This window comes from Gekko japonicus, unplaced genomic scaffold (assembly GCF_001447785.1).
Source record: "Gekko japonicus isolate JY-2015 unplaced genomic scaffold, Gekko_japonicus_V1.1 scaffold94, whole genome shotgun sequence".
In the NCBI taxonomy this organism is placed as follows: domain Eukaryota; kingdom Metazoa; phylum Chordata; class Lepidosauria; order Squamata; family Gekkonidae; genus Gekko; species Gekko japonicus.
In genome coordinates, this window is record NW_015174274.1 from 729,476 (window position 1) to 745,294 (window position 15,819).

The 15,819-nt window shown below is 42.4% G+C and overlaps 1 protein-coding gene across 2 annotated transcripts in view; it reads left to right on the forward strand.

Moving 5' to 3' along the window:
• Nucleotides 1–1,249: 1,249 nt before the first annotated feature.
• The window catches only part of PTER (phosphotriesterase related), a 30,550-nt gene continuing 15,980 nt past the window's right edge, over nucleotides 1,250–15,819 (forward strand). For both annotated transcript variants that reach the window (XM_015423761.1, XM_015423762.1), the window contains exon 1: nucleotides 1,250–1,322. The gene's annotated coding sequence lies outside the window, so the exon portion shown is untranslated. The remainder of the gene's footprint in view (nucleotides 1,323–15,819) is intronic.

Here is a 15,819-nt window from a genome sequence, read left to right on the forward strand (position 1 = left end):
TTCTCTCTCTTCCTACTCTACTTCACAGGGTTGTTGTGAGGAGTGGAGGTAAGAAGAAACATAAGCTGCTTTGGGTCCTCACTGGGGAGAAAGGTGAAGTAAATGAAGTAAATAAATAATCAATAAAGCTGTAGATTGGGAGGGGGCAGATGAAAGCAAAGTTGGTTGGTGAGTGGGAAGGGAGGGAGGGCAGGCATATGGAGGCTGCCCAGAGGAGAGATTCCTTACTGGTTCCTTGCTTGTCCTCATATAATACTGATTTCATTTCATAAGAAGGTCCCAAAAAAGCTACTTATTAGACACTGGAAATTTGGGTCAATGTGCCTGTGAGCACAAAATACACAAGAGTTATTTGTTCTTTATTTGTGAGACAGCAATTGCCTTCTGGGTGTCTCAAAATCTGCCAAAGGCTCCTCCACATTTAGCAAGGGATGGAATAATTTCAGCTTGTAGCATGGAAGTAATTGAAGGCAGGTTGAGGTTTGTAGTTATCAAGCCCAGGACTGTAAAATCAGTAACAAACCCTGCCAAAATGTGCGACAATCATGTCAAAGGAGCTTGAGGTGAGAGATTCGTTGTCAAGTGAAGAGATACCCGACTTCTCAGTAAGGAAAACAGCCCATACAGAATCTTTCATACTGTCAAGACTAGGCAAATGCAGCCATTATTTTTGACAGCGTTCCCACCCCCGTTATTAGATTCTAGTGGAGGACACTGCTGAGCAAAAGTGGTTCTGGAGCTGCGCAGTGTGAAAACCCAGACACATCCATTTCTGTTTCATGGGAGAGGGCAATGCAGACAGCTCTCCAACTGACACGTTCTAGCCTGGGATAAGGCTTTTGCTTCCAAACAAGGCCTTACTGAAATCTTAAATACTCTGAATTCGGTCATCTTTTGACAAATGACTGTGTTAACTGGGGACATCCCAAGAAACGAAAGGTATGTTAAGGTTACAGACCCAAGGGACCCCATCATAAGTAGGCCTTCTGAATAAACCAAAGGAACATGTGTAAGTCAGCCCGCTGCCACCTCCAGCTCAGCTGAGGTTGTCTGGAGGCTGCCCTTTTCGCTCTCTTTCCTCAGAGAGCTGACAGAAGACGGGAAGCGCCTTCAGGCTCCCACGGCGAGACCCTGCTGGGTTCCCCCCCCCCCCACCTTCGAGGGCGGGTTCCCTTTCATGGGCTCGGCCCACTCCGGAGGCGGGGTTAAGTTAACTCCGGAAAGGTGCTGATCCGGCCGCCTCTGCCTACCAAGGCCAGTTTGTGGAAAGCCAAGGGAGAAACGAGAGCAGCGCCGGTGGCTCTTGGAGTCCCCACTGGAGGGTGAGCAAGTCCCAGGGGAGGACGTGGTGGCAGTCCTGGTTCTCTTACTGGGCCTGGGCGTACCGGAGGCGCGAAGATTTTTTGGTTTCTAGGGCCGCATTCCCGCCCGTTTTGCTCCGTTTGTGAGGGAGGCGGGAGAGCGCTCGCTGAGGGATTCGCTCTCCCCTTTCGCAAACTGGTGTCGCCCTCTTTCCTCCCCGCTTTAACTGTGCAGCTTGTCCTCAGTGTTCTCGATGAAGGGGCGATGGCCTTTCTCCTCGCCGCAATGGCAGCTGGTCCCACGAGCAAGTGCTGGGCCGAGGGGGAAGTCCAAGGCAGTTTCTGCGGCTGGACAAGCGTCGGGCAGCACTAATCGGTCATGGAATAAATACAACCCCGAGTTGTATATTCGCTTTATTTTGTTTTGTGTACTTATAATTGTTTCTTTTCATACAAGAATCTGAATCGCGGCACAGACGTACCTTATAATATTTTCAGTGCCTCCAGTTAGAACTTTGCTGTTAGCGACCACAAAACACACATGAAACCATCTTTTTGGTCGGCTTGGTTGTGCTGGGCAAAAGAGGATGAGGGACACTTTGATTCCAACGTTTATTTTTAATTTAAATCTTTTTATTTCAAATCTGAAATTTAAATTGTCTAGTTTAAATCTTGATTATGGTCTTAAGCCTTGATTTAAATGTGATGATGACAAGGCCAAAGAAATCTCCTGTGGGACCTTGCACAAAGCAGCATCTTGCTCAAACCAGGCTGCTGTTGGTGCAAAGAGGCCATACATGCTTCCCTTCTTTCACATTAGTATGAGGGCTAAACGTGTGTAGCTGCTTTGTAGCGCAGTTTAAATGAGCTGTTGAGCCTCTGGAAAATCTCGGGGAGGGGGGGAGAGCACTCTGCTTTGCTAGCCTCACAATTAAATTTGGCATATGTGTGTGTGTGTGTGAGGGTAAACTACATTCAGTGATACATAGTGGGTGAATACAGAGGTCCATTTGCTAAGTGGTCTACAAGTAAGGGGGAAGAGTGTCATGGTATATATAGCCTGATTTAGACTGATTTCAGGTCTTAGAAGCTAAGCAGGGTTGGTGTTTGTGTGGGAGACCACCAAGAAACACTCTGCAGTGGATGGCAGTGGTATCCCCACTCTGCCCTGAGGATCACTGGGTGCCCTTGTGCCAGACACACTCTCAACCTAAACTGCCTCACAGAGTTGTTGTGAGGATAAAATGGAGGACAGGAGAGTGAAGATGCTTTGGGTTCCCATTGAGGAGGAAGGTGGGATATAAATAAATAAACCACTTCCGCTACTCACTTGCCTTGAAAGTCTCTTGCTGGGGTTGCCATAAGGTGGTTGTACTTATTTACTTGCAAATAAGTAACTGCTTGGTAAACTGTCCAAGTAATGAATAGAATTTTTCTACACTTCTGGACCAGTGAGAAACTTAGGGAAGCGATGGCATGGTAAGATTCTCTTCTCCACTTGGTGAAATAATACAGATGACTAGTTTAACAAGTAATTACGTATACAAAGATGGTAAATTACTACTTTGTACATGGTTGCTGTATTCAGGGACAGTGCAGTCCTACCACTTTGACTGGTTTGTATCTTTTTTTTTTACTGTGTAGTACAGTTTTGTTGTGTACATGACGTTAAATGATGTCAGCATGCGTCATGCCATGTATTCTCATAGGATTCTAAAGTAGAGTCTGGCCTACAATTCTATGAAAATGCCTGCTCTGAATCCAGGGATTCGCCTCCCCTTTTCCCCACAGTGTTTTAAAAGAATGTACTTGAGTGCCAACATGATGTTGTGGTTAAAGTGTCAGAGCAGAATATGGGAGAACCAGGTTCAAACCTCCAGTCTGCCATGGAAGCAAGTTGGTGTGACTTTGGGCCAGTCACACCCTCTCAGTTTACCTGCCTCCCAAGGTTGTTGTGAGGATAAAATTGAGAGGGGAAGAATGTTGATTGTCACTTTGGGTCATCACTGGGGAGATAGGCAGAATATAAAAGAAGTAAATAAATGGTAATAATAATACAAGTGAAGCTTGGCAATAGGATACCTGTGGTACAATCTCCTTCCTTGGAGATTTAAATCTGGGCACATTTCTGTTGTGATACAATGGTACATTGGGTTTCCTTGCTTTCCCTTCTTTACTCCCAGTCGCACACTGCAGATGATCGTGGCAATACTTGTGTTTATGGATACAGTTCATAGTCGGATAACCAGCAGTATGTTAACTAGTGTGCGTGGTCCTGCCAGGGGTGGTATATAACAGCTGCATAGTTATGAGCTAGTGCAGACTCATAAGAAGACAGATGCATTTCTCAAAGTACAGCAAAATAGATGGGAGTGGACAAATTGTAGATGTCATTAGCTATAGCACCAGCACTGGCCTAGGTGACTGCCTCTCTGTCCTGGAAAGCAGTGATGTTGTATGATAAGCAACATTGTCACAGAATGCAAGATTTAGAAGCTGAATTATGGTCAATCTCTGAGTCACCAGGAGATGAATTGCAGCACTATGAGCAAAGCTGCTTGCCATTATTAATGACTTGGTAAGTACATATCCATATGTCAGCAACAGGTTATGCGTCAGGACCAAATGCTTTTGTTCTAGCTTACACTCCTTCAGTTTTAGGCACCATGAGAGTCAGAGATGTAGATAAACAGAAGAGGTACAAGCATGAGTCCATGATTGACTCCTGACCTTGCAGATAACACTGGAAAACAAGTGTGGCTGGGCTAAAGAACCATTGTCATGTATATATAGAGAAACAGGCATATAAAATTGATATAATTTAAGATTAAGAACTGATCCAAATATAATCTGTTTGTTCATAGGAATGCTTTAAAAATGGTTTGCCTAGGTAAATGTTTTGGAAAACGTTGTGTTGGAACTGAAAATCCATGTAGATGACTGTAATATTTTCCTTGTGTGTGTCATTGTGAGTCATTTTAAAAACATTTTTTCAGTGCAGGACTTGAGATGTTCGTAACTTGGTAAAGCTAAAGGCAGCACTGGACCTCTTGATGGTTACATGTCACTTGCTGTGGGAGGATAGTGATGGGTTCAGCTGAAGAAAGAAAGTAAAGCAAGCTGGCTTTTCTCGATAGCCTTGGATTGAAATAAGCAATGCGTGATTTGGTGTTTAGAAATGTATTAATATAATCAGTGTCAAAAATATTATAGGTGTGGCTCATTTTATACTTTTTGTTTACTCACAAAAGCTCATACCCTGCCACACATTTTGTTAGTCTTTAAAGTGCTACTGCACTCTTGCTCTTTTCTACTGCTTACCTCCAGAGAGAAGTCTAGCAGTTAAACAGACGTTTCTGTTCCGGAAAAAGCTTGCAAATACCTTATATTGCCAAGGTAGAGAAATGCAGTGTTTTAACAACTTAGAATTTAGCAACACAACTTTTTCATTTAGAAAATATTGGTATTCATTTTGCACCATTTGTGTTTTTGACAGTAATATAAGCAGACAGATCTGTGTCCTAAGTATTTACTATGTAAAAGAATATAGGTTACTTTGTGCGTGTGTGTGGCGGTAAACAGTAAACTGCTTGGTCTCTTGGTCACTCAAAGTGTTTATTTTTCTCCCCTCCCCCCCACCTCAAACTCACATGATACTTTTCATTTTCTTTCTACACCTTCTCTAGTATGTGTCTTAAAATTGCTGCTTTTCATTTGTTAAGTAGATGTCTTTCAGTGATGGGTGAAGTGACCAATGTTCCCTCTAAGCTGTGGAGTCTTGTGAGCAAAAGTTCTACTTTGTGAGCCGCTGGCATTCAAGTTGTGAGCGAGCAATTTGGCTACTGCATAAATCAGTTTGCTCTGGAGCCCTCCTTCCTGAGCGGAGACAAAAATGTGTGAGCTGGAGGCTAAAGAACTGTGAGCTAGCTCACACTAACTCAGCTTAGAGGGAACACTGGAAGTGACCCCTGTAATATGCGCTTTTGCATTTTTCCTGTCAGGTATTTTGGGATTGTGATATTAAACACTATATAAATGTCAGTTATCATTATTAACGCTTTTCCCGGATTAAGACGTTTAACAGGCATAATGTGCTCCATCATGTCATCATGTCTCAATCACTTCTTTTGTTCTAATTGGAGGTGGCAACAGTGGCATTCAAATGTTTAATTATATTTTGTAAAGGTGACCAGAACTAACGTAAAATTAGTGGCTAATGCAATGTTTACAAAGAGTATTGCTGCCTAGTAGAATAAGGGGGAGGAAGTAACAAAGACAGCAAGTCTGAGCAGGTCTCATCAGTAACTTCTTTATTCAGTGGGGCATACTCCCAGGAAGGTGCTTCTAGGGTTGCAGCCCAAGTCTGCCAGAGACACAAGACTGTGGCTGAGAGCTGTGTTGAAAAGGGTAACGGGGTTAAATTTAAAAAGCCACATCATTCTGTCTGCTTCATGAGAACAGTGACTGAGAAGGTCCTCATAATGAGGTTAACTGGAAATTGCTAACAGTTTATATAAGTTACTTATGGAGACACTCCCCACCCCCCCCGGCCTTCTAACAACTCCAGGCTAACATTTGGGAACTTGTCTTTATTTCTCAAATAGACAACAGCTACTGTCATTTAAACTGTGTTGCTTATGGACAGTAAATTTCAAAGCACTGTTTCTGTCTAATGGCAAGATGGTATTACTAAATGGTGTTAGTACTGCTGCCACCAAGAAAAAACTTGCTTGAGCCTAGATCCTAGTGCAAAGTCACAATACAAAGTCAAATGCAAAGTCACACTGGCTCTCATTTCTGGGCCATAGCTCAGTGATATAGCACCTGCTTGGCATGTGGAAGGTCCCACATTGAATCCCTGGCATATCCAGTTAACTATCAGGTAGTAAGTTTTGTGAAAGTCATTGGGCTGAAACCCTGGGGAGCTGCTGCAGTATGAGTAGACAATATTGATTTTGATGTACCCAATGGCCTGATTCAGTAAGAACATAAGAAGAGCCCTGAGGTCAGACCAGTGGTCCATCTAGTCCAGCATCCTGTCTGACACAGTGGCCAACCAGTCCATCTGGAGGCCCAACAACTGGGCATAGAGGCCGAGGTCTTCCCCTGATGTTGCCTCCTGGCACTGGAATTCAGAGGTTGACTGCCTCTGAATGTGGAGGCCACTGATGGACATATCCTCCGTGCACCTATCCAGTCCCTTTTTAAAAGTGTCTATGTCTGTGGCCATCACCACATCTTCTGGCAGCAAATTCCACATTTTAATCATTCACTGTGTAAAGTATTTCCTTTTGTCTGTCCTGAATCTATTGCCTGTCAGTTTCATTGGATGCCCTCCAGTTCTAGTGTTTTGGGAGAGGGAGAAAAATTTTCTTTGTCATTTCTCTCCACCCTGTGCATAATTTTATAAACCTCTATCATGTTTCCCTTTAGCCATCTCTGTTCCTCATAGAGATGGTGCTCCCCCCCCCAATTAACTTTGTTGCCCTTTTCTGGAGTTTTTGCAGTTGTGCAATGTCCTTTGTGAGATACAGTGACAAGAACTGCACAAACTATTCCAAATGAGGCCGCACCATAGATCTATACAGCAACATTCTAATATTGGCTGTTTTGTTTTCAGTCCCTTTCCTAATAATCCCTAGCATAGAGTTTGCCTTTTTCACCACTGCAGCAAACTGGGTTGACACTTTCATTGAGCTATCTGCTACGACCGCAAGATCCTTTTCTCTCTCAGTCTCAGCAAGTTCAGACCCCATTAGCCTATACTTGAAGTTGTGTTTTTTTGTTCCAGTATGCATCACCTTACACATAACCAGCACTGAACCATCACCCAATTTGTGGAGATCCTCTTGCAGTTCTTCACAGCCAGCCTTAGTTTTTCACCATTCTAAATAATTTGTTTCATCTGCAAACTTGACCACTACACTACTCATCCCACATTCCAGATCACTTATGAACAAATAGAAGGCATTTTAATGTGTTTGTGTGTTTTCATGTGTTCAGTTATCATAAAATTGGTTAAAGTTTGTGATTTCTGTCTCCTAGATAAACTTACTGATTCTCTTCTATCTAAGACCTCAGAATCTTTTAACTCAAAATTTACTTTGATCTGGTTTCCTTTCTTGGAATACTTATCCACCAAAGTTGAATATACTTCAATTGTGGACACCATAAACATAATTTATTGACGCATATTCTACATAATGTTTAATGTGTAAGCCTACTATATGGCCTAGTGTGATCAGAATGTTACCACTGAAAACGCTGTGACTCCTCCTCAAAATTAATATCTCTACAGGTCTCCTGACTATTTTAAAAAATAAGAAGGGCACTATTTAAACAGATGAACAGTGGTTTCTCACAGACCACCTTTCCCATATGCAGTATGTTTCTCATACCTTTTTAAAAAAAAAAAAAAAAGAATAATAATGTATTCCTATGTGAAATATCTACAAATGTTTCAGGTGGGCTTTTTTGCAGGGTAGATCTTAGTAAACATTAGTATTTACCAGTATTCATAAGAATAAATATATTTAACCAAAATACAATACTTGGAGTATCTTAATTTTTATATAACCATATAAACAAAACTCTGTGGAAGTACTTGATGGGGAATTGAGGGTAAAACATCTTTTTAAAAAGCAAGACACAATAATATTTTTTAATGTAATAAAATAGCTATTGAGATAGTGTTGCAAACATGGGTCAGAGCAGTTGGGATCTAGCATTGTTATAATTCTGGATTGCGTTGACAACAAATTTCACTTTTAATGCATTTCTATAGAAAGGCTGTGCTAATAGCATTAAAATATGCTTACCGAGTCAAAATGATTGCAAGGCAAGCGCACACAGGCTGTGTATGTGATTATTATAGCGTGGCAATAAGAGATTACCATAGGAAACAAAACCTAGGGAGAGCTTTCCTTAGGAATGCATTATAGTGACTCCGGGTCTGATAACCAAACTATTCTGCTGGCACAACTTTATTAAGTAGGATGGTGCTTGTGTTGCTACAGTTCTTGGAAGGACAGTTCTATAAATGTTACGCTCATGGGAATACAGAACATAAGATCCATACTTACTTTCTGTTTGTGGATCATGTTGGTCTGGATCGTGTATGTTACCTGCTCTGGAACCATCAGTGAGTCATCATGAATTATAAAGTGATCCAAACCATGATGAAATAATTGATTTGGAAACGGTTTTCTACATTTTCCTTTAAGAGATGACCACCCAATCAAGCAGTTCTTTGATTAACCTAGCAGTAGCTGTCAATTTACATAGAAGTGCTTCTCCTTTTGTTTTACATCGTACACTTACAACAGCTGTGCTGGAGTATAGAAGTAATGCATATTATTTTAAATGAACTTGTGTGTTTCTTGGAATATAAGAAAATGTGGTGGGCTGCAAGAAACAAACCAACACAGAGATCTACAACAATTGTGTAAAAAATCTGTGCCATAGACTAATCCTTGGCAGATTGATTAGGACCAACAGCCCCTTCCTTTTGGGCAAGGTATTAGAAGAAGAAGAGAAGAGAGAGGATTTATACCCCGCCCTTCACTACTCAAAGGAGTCTCAGAGCGGTTTACAAACTCCTTTCCCTTCCCCTCCCCACAACAGACACCCTGTGAGGTAGGTGGGGCTGAGAGAGCTCTGACAGAGACTGCTCTTTTTCAAGAACAGCTGTGCCAGTTTACCCAAGGTCATCCAGCAGGTTGACACTCACTGCTGGCACTACCCCGCCCTACCCCTTTCTGCTCATTAGGTCAGCATAGAAGCACCAGTCTGATTACATTGCACCCTGCAACTCCACCACCACTATCAGCTGAGCCATGGCTAACAGCTGAGTCTTGGCTGAGTTTATTTATTTATTTATTTAAGTTAAAAGGCTAAAAGGGAGGGGGACTGCCAGAGCTGAGGGAAAGCCTGGAGGCTGTGGGAAAGCTGAGAGAAAGCATGACGACTGTGCTCAGGAAGAGCATGGTATTGAGTAAAAAGGTAAAGGTAAAGGTTCCCTTGCTCGAAAGCCAGTCGAATCCGACTCTAGGGTTGCGGTGCTCATCTCCGTTACAAAGCCGAAGAGCCAGCGCTGTCCGAAGACGTTTCCGTGGTCATGTGGCTGGCATGACTAAACACCAAGGCGCACGGAACGCTGTTACCTTCCCACTGAAGTGGTACCTATTTATCTACTTGCAATTTCTTGCTTTCGAACTGCTAGGTTGGCAGGAGCTGGAACTAGAGACAGGAGCTCACCCTGTCTTGCGGCACCCGGGTCTTGAACCGCTGAACTACTGACCTTCCACAGCCTGCAGTTCAGCGTCTTAACCACTTGAGCCACCGCAGCTCTATGGTATTGAGTGGAACCTCCCAAATAAAGCAGGGGCATGCTATGTGCCACCCAGGAAGAAATCCCCATTTTGCTTTGGTGAACTGTTGTGCGAAACAGGCTTTCTGATACATGTGTCAAACCAAGTTATATCATCAGTACATCTCAGTACATTATATGTGTGTGTGTGTATATATATATATATAGTTCAGTTGCACAATCTCTATGCACAAGTAAGTCACATTAGAATTGTCTTGAAGTCTCAAAGTAGCTGGAATAAATACACTTTCTATCTAAAAAACATGGTTCTTCAGCAAAAAAAAAAATCTATAAAGCTGAGGTTTTGCTAAAATGAGGAATACAGGAAGCTGCCTTGTCCAGGGTCTTGGGTCTTTCATATTACATACTATCTGATCCTTTTAGCTGGAGATGCTGTGGATTGAACGTGGAACCGTCTGCATGCCTGGTGAGTGTCCCTTCCCCTGAAGGTAGGGATGTGTGTATTTCACTTGAGTTGATATGTTAACAGCTCATACAAATGGCCTGGTTGCATGGCTGTGAAAAGGAAATACATAAATTTCTGTGAGCAGGGTGAAATCCAATGCTGAAGGCAAATGACATGACTTCCCTCTATATGTGTTATACTGCTCACTCAAGTAGCATGAGCTTTTAAATGTGCACACCCACAGCCAAAGGTAAAATGAATCGTCCAAACTGAAAAAGTCTGTGGCAGGTTTTGACTTTATTGTTAGAGAGAAGTACAATGTGTGGAAATATGCAAACATTTTGCACAGTTAATCTCTTAATGGGATTGTCACGACTCAGGTGGGGTGTCACCTGACGCTGCCACCACTCTGGTTCCGGACTCCTCTGAGAAGGCCCAGAGCACCCTCCCAGGCCTTTAGACCTCCCTTTTAGCTAAATAATAGGTGTGAGGACCAGGCAGAGTGAACAATGAAAATAGTTTATTTTATAGGAAGTCAAACAAACAAGGTGCAGAATAATAACAGTAAGTGGATGAAAAGAAATCAAATGCCCTAATGCGTCTAAATATATACTGTCCCTAGCTCACTTATCAAGTGGCCTTAGACTACTCACACTTCCCTCAGGATGAGGGTTTCTTCCCCACAGCAGCCTCAGTCCCTTTTCGCTCTGTTCCCTGGGAAGAAGAACAGGTTCCCCTCTTGTTCCAGTTCCTATATTCCCCAGCCCTCTTCTTCCCTATTGGTCAAAATCGGTGCCAAAACTTCCCAAGGCCTTCTGGGGTTTGTAGGCCCAGCCTCCTTTACTGCTAGCCAGGACCCCTGGGCCTAGTAGGCCTCTGGTGGCGCAGCCCAGATCATGACAGGGATACTGTATTATATTAATGGTATGACTGCTCCTAGTTCTTAAGGAAAAGAGTAGAGAAAAATGGGGGACATTCAAGGACTTCCAGGAGGCATCCCATTTTCCCTCCCCCCACTATTTCCTCTTTCATTTTCTTGAAAGCTTTCATAGCCTTGCCCCTTTTCCTGCTTGCTTCTCTCCTTTCCACCCACTAGACAACCTGTCTTTATCTGCCCTCCAGTCCTCAGCTTTACCTCCCCCTGGGAAAGCACATCTCTGGTGGCTGGTCGGCACCCCGTTGCATAGTGAGGAACCCATAAGGACTCAAGGGTACCTCACTTTCCTCTGTATCTCCCTCCCCATACTATTTTCTCTTTCTCTCATCTTGGTAGCCCCATATCTTCTCTGCTTTCCCTGTCTTCTTCTCCCGACTAACCAACTGACCCCCCCCCCCAAATCTTCAGCTATATTGTGAACTCCATCACTTTTCCAGACTTCGGTTTGCTTGTATTCTGTCTACTCTTTAAGCAAATTCTTGCTACTTCCTGGAAGTTCAGAAAAGCTCATATGCACAATAAACTGTGCAGTTCTTATTGCTAAGTTTTACTGACTTTATCATAGAGTCTGATCACACATGAAGGGGATCAGGTTGTGTGATAAACTTCACTGTACTTTCGTTGATTTGGATGGAGTACCATATACATTTTCAGGTTTAAAACTGTTACTCATTAATCGTTAACTAAGAATGGCAGTGTGCATATAGATTATGTTGCTGGAAAGAGAATCCTGAATTATTTACCTCACTTTTCCCCCCAGCCCCCCGATTTACAGCAATCTCCCCTTCTCTGCTTTATCTTGACAGCAATCCTGTGAGGTAGTGTGTGGCTGGCTCAAGGTGACCCAGCAAACTTCCATGGCAGAGTGGAGATTATAAATTTAGGTTTTCCAGATCGTAGTCTAACTACTAAATCATGCTGGCTCTCCACCCTGGGGAGTACTTACCATACTACGGGTTTGGGTAAAATGTCTTTCACTCATTACACAAAGGAAGAAATGGTTGCCAACTCCAGGTTGGGAAATTCCTGGAGGTTTGGGGAGGGGAGGGACCTCAGCAAGGCATAATGCCATGGAGTGTACCTTCCAAAGCAGTCATTTTCTCCAGGGGAACGAATCTCTGTAGTCTAGAGATCAGTTGTAATTTCCCATCATCACCTGGAGGTTGGCAAATATAAAAAAATTAGTATATACCCAAATTTCCTGATTTTTCCATTTGAAAAACTGAAAAGGTCTGAGGAGTTTTTTCGTGCTGTATATTTTGAACGAGGAAAAAGTGTCTTAATAAGCATTTTGCTTAATCTAAATGAGAAATATTTAATGAGGTTTTATTTTTCAGGATGAATCTCTCTAAAATATCCCAGTTTTTACCCTGGCAAAACTGAGGAATGAAATGCTTTTTAAGACAAGGTTTTTCTCACTCAAATAAAAGAAAGTATTTCAGGATTCCCCCCCCCCCCCAAATTTCCAAGTTTTTCCATTTGAAAAACTGAAAAATTCTTAGACAAAGTGTTTCACATTTTGAATGTGAAACACTTTGCCTAAGAAGCATTTTGGTCATTGTAAAAGAGAAAATATTTCACAGGAGGGGTTTTCTTCCAATGCCACTCAAAATGTCCCATCTTTTTTTCCTTGGAAAATTTTTTAAATGTCCTGTGTGAGAGAAGGAATCCCTCCATTTTGTTCTCTTTCTGGGCCTTCACATCTCTACATAAGATTCCTCCTGAAGAAGGTGTCCCTGGACCTGAATGACCTAAATAACCACCCCCAGTGGCCAGCTTTCCATACTTCGGAAAAGTGCTTATGGTGGTAACATTTGTGTAGCTCCAGGAAGTCTTGGAAGATAGGGATCATCTATCTTTCAAACCAGAATTAGACATGGGTTTTGGACGGAAAGCCTTGGTCACCGTGACAGATGGTCTTTGCCAGAATAATAACAGGAATGTACATCTCTGTTGACTCTCCTAAATCTCTCTCTCACTGGCTTTAGACACCATCAACCACGCTGTCTTTCTGGAGAGGTTGGCTGGGTTGGGGCTCCATGCTTTGATAGTTCCATTTCACTTATTCCAGAAAGTGGTGCTGAAGGACTACTTTTATGTTATGGTTCCTGCAGGGGTCTATCTTGCCTCCCAAAGAGTTGGTTTTATACCCCACTCTTCACTGTAACATCGCTGTGAAACTTAGATACAGCCATGCCCTCCTTGAAGCTTTCCTGCTGCCTTCCTTACTTTCTTATCAGTAGTAGGCAAAGCAGCTCTTTTGACCCAGGTTTTTTATCTAAGGGACTTCATCTTTTTAAGTGTTTGGTGCCCACATACCATAGTGAAGCAAATGGTCTGTTTAGCACATAGAATCTGCAGACTATAAGTACTTTTTTCCTGCAGAAACATGCTTATGCACACAACACAGGTTATTACTGGATTTATACAAGATTAGTTGATAATGAGATTAATTTAACTATGCCTTGAAAGGAGTTGATAAAATTACTTGAATGTCAAGCTAGGAAAGATGATTTAGTGAATTGCTTCCTTTTAATGCATATATAACATGAGTGCAAAGATAGAATCAGCAATTAAAGGTTTTTAACGTACTTAAACATTTTTGTAAAGTGCTGTTTTAGTAGCCTGTGTGCAGCTGAAAGGAAGCCATGTGGAAGAATTTAATTTGAAAATGTATGGGGTTTAACATCACCAGCGATCGAGTGGGTGTTTGTTTAAATAGGAGGACACCTCTTTTAAATTAGAAAAGCCAGTTGTTTTACACAGTCATATTAGCGTGTTGTTCTTTCTCTCTCTCTTTTTCTCTCTCTCTGCCTTTATACACATGAGTCAAATCACTGAACCTTTCCCAGAACTGTAGGCTGCTCTAACAGAGCACCAGCTTTCATCAAAAGTAGTCAATTAATAGCTGGGTCAGACAACCTGAATTTAATCAGAAGGAACTGTGTTTGCATTTGCTTTTAATGATTCGCACTAGAGAAATCCCTTCAGAAATCTTATGCATTCTGTAGCTCTGTTTCGTGACTTGACCAGTGTTAATAAACTAGGAACCTGTTCCAGCAAAATGAAGATTACTTTTGCTCTCAAAAAACAAGTCAATGCTTTGACCTGCATACTGCAATCCCATTATGGATCTACTTTCCAATGAGGTTTTTCTTTAGAAGAGGTCAACTGCATCCATTTAGAGTTGCCTTTTTCATCCCATAGCAAATAAATCTTTTCCAGCTTGGATTTTCATGCATTTTTCTACAGAAGGTGTAAATGCAACATCAGTAAGCTTTCTGTCTCTCTTAGACTTCACAAAGCAGATCAGTTAGTCATTGATGGTTCAGTAACACAGACCCTACTTGCTTCTCTGCAGGACGCTTTATTTTTATAATAGCATGTTTTGGGTAGGTCATCCTCCAGCACTATGAAAGGGTGCCAGTTTGATGTTTTGTTACACTCTTCAGCCCTTAAAAAATTAGCCTCTGGAAGAAATGGACCTCTTTGGCGCTTTGCCCTCTTGACTCCAGCTTATCTGTTGCATTAATAGAGCAAAAGGGAAACTCTGAAAATCTGCTTTGAGGGCTTTTACCAGTAACAAACCAATGTTTATGGTATTATGCGCTAAAAGGCAGACATGAAGGGCTTTTGTTTAATCAATAATGTATGCTCCAGTTAGTCCTATCCTCTGGACATCATTAAACATGTATTTTGTTTCATAACTGATGATTTTGGCTGACTGGAGCTTATAACTACATGTCCTCAAGCCTTTGCTTCTACCATCAGGCAGATCTGAATTGAACTAGGCAGTCAGCTATGTTTAGTGTTAATATGGAAAGTAAACTTAAATATGAGAGCTTGAGTTAATTGTAAATGGTAGGGATCTAGTCCTTGCAAAAGCTGACCTCATGCCTTTGAACATGACAGTCTTTGTTGTCAGAAGAGTGAGAGGAGATTATTGCTTTACCAATATATTATTTAAAAATAAACTTTGGCCCCGTTTACACGAAAGGTTTTGGGCCAGGAGAGGGACGGATTGGGGGCGCAGCAAATGGGCACGATCCCACCGCAACATCTGGGAAGCATTGCGCACCCGTCCCCGATCCGGCCCTTCCGCCCAAAAAGCCGCAGCAAAAATACACCACCTACCGAGATGGACCTTCCAGCACGGCCGCATCAAGCTTGGCCGTGGGATCACCAGCACGTCCTTCTGCCAGCGCATCCCAGGGTCCTGGCTGAACTGCGCATGCTCACACATGCGCAGTTCGGCAGCCTCCCTTTCCCCACCGTGGCTTCCCCCGGCATCTGATCGTGCCGGGGAGGGAATGCGCCACGTCTCAGGGGATCAATGTGATCCTGCCACCATGTGTTTCTTTTGGTGCGGCTTTAAAAAGCCGCACTTTGCCCGTACCTTTCCCCCCTGTGTGGCAGGGACGTATCTATATCAAATTAACACAATAAGTTTTATTTATATTCTAAGGATGTATATTTTCATTGATGTGGTTGGTGATTAGGGCATTTTAACAAGAGAAGCACTTTTTGCTTAGCCCGTATATGGTGGGTAGATAGGAATGGCTTTCAGTGCAACCCTAAAAGCAGAGTTGCATGCTTCTAAGTTGATTGAAATCAAAGAGTTATAAAGGTGTAACTCTGCTTAAGACTGCACCATGAAACACATATAAGGGTAATTATTAACAAGAATATTGATGCACTTCTGCTTCAAAGGTCCTGTTTGTTTTGTTAAAGCAAATTAAGCAGTAGTTATCCCTAACGGGGATGCTAACCGCCTACTATCAGATTCCATCAAAGGCATGGTCAGCTT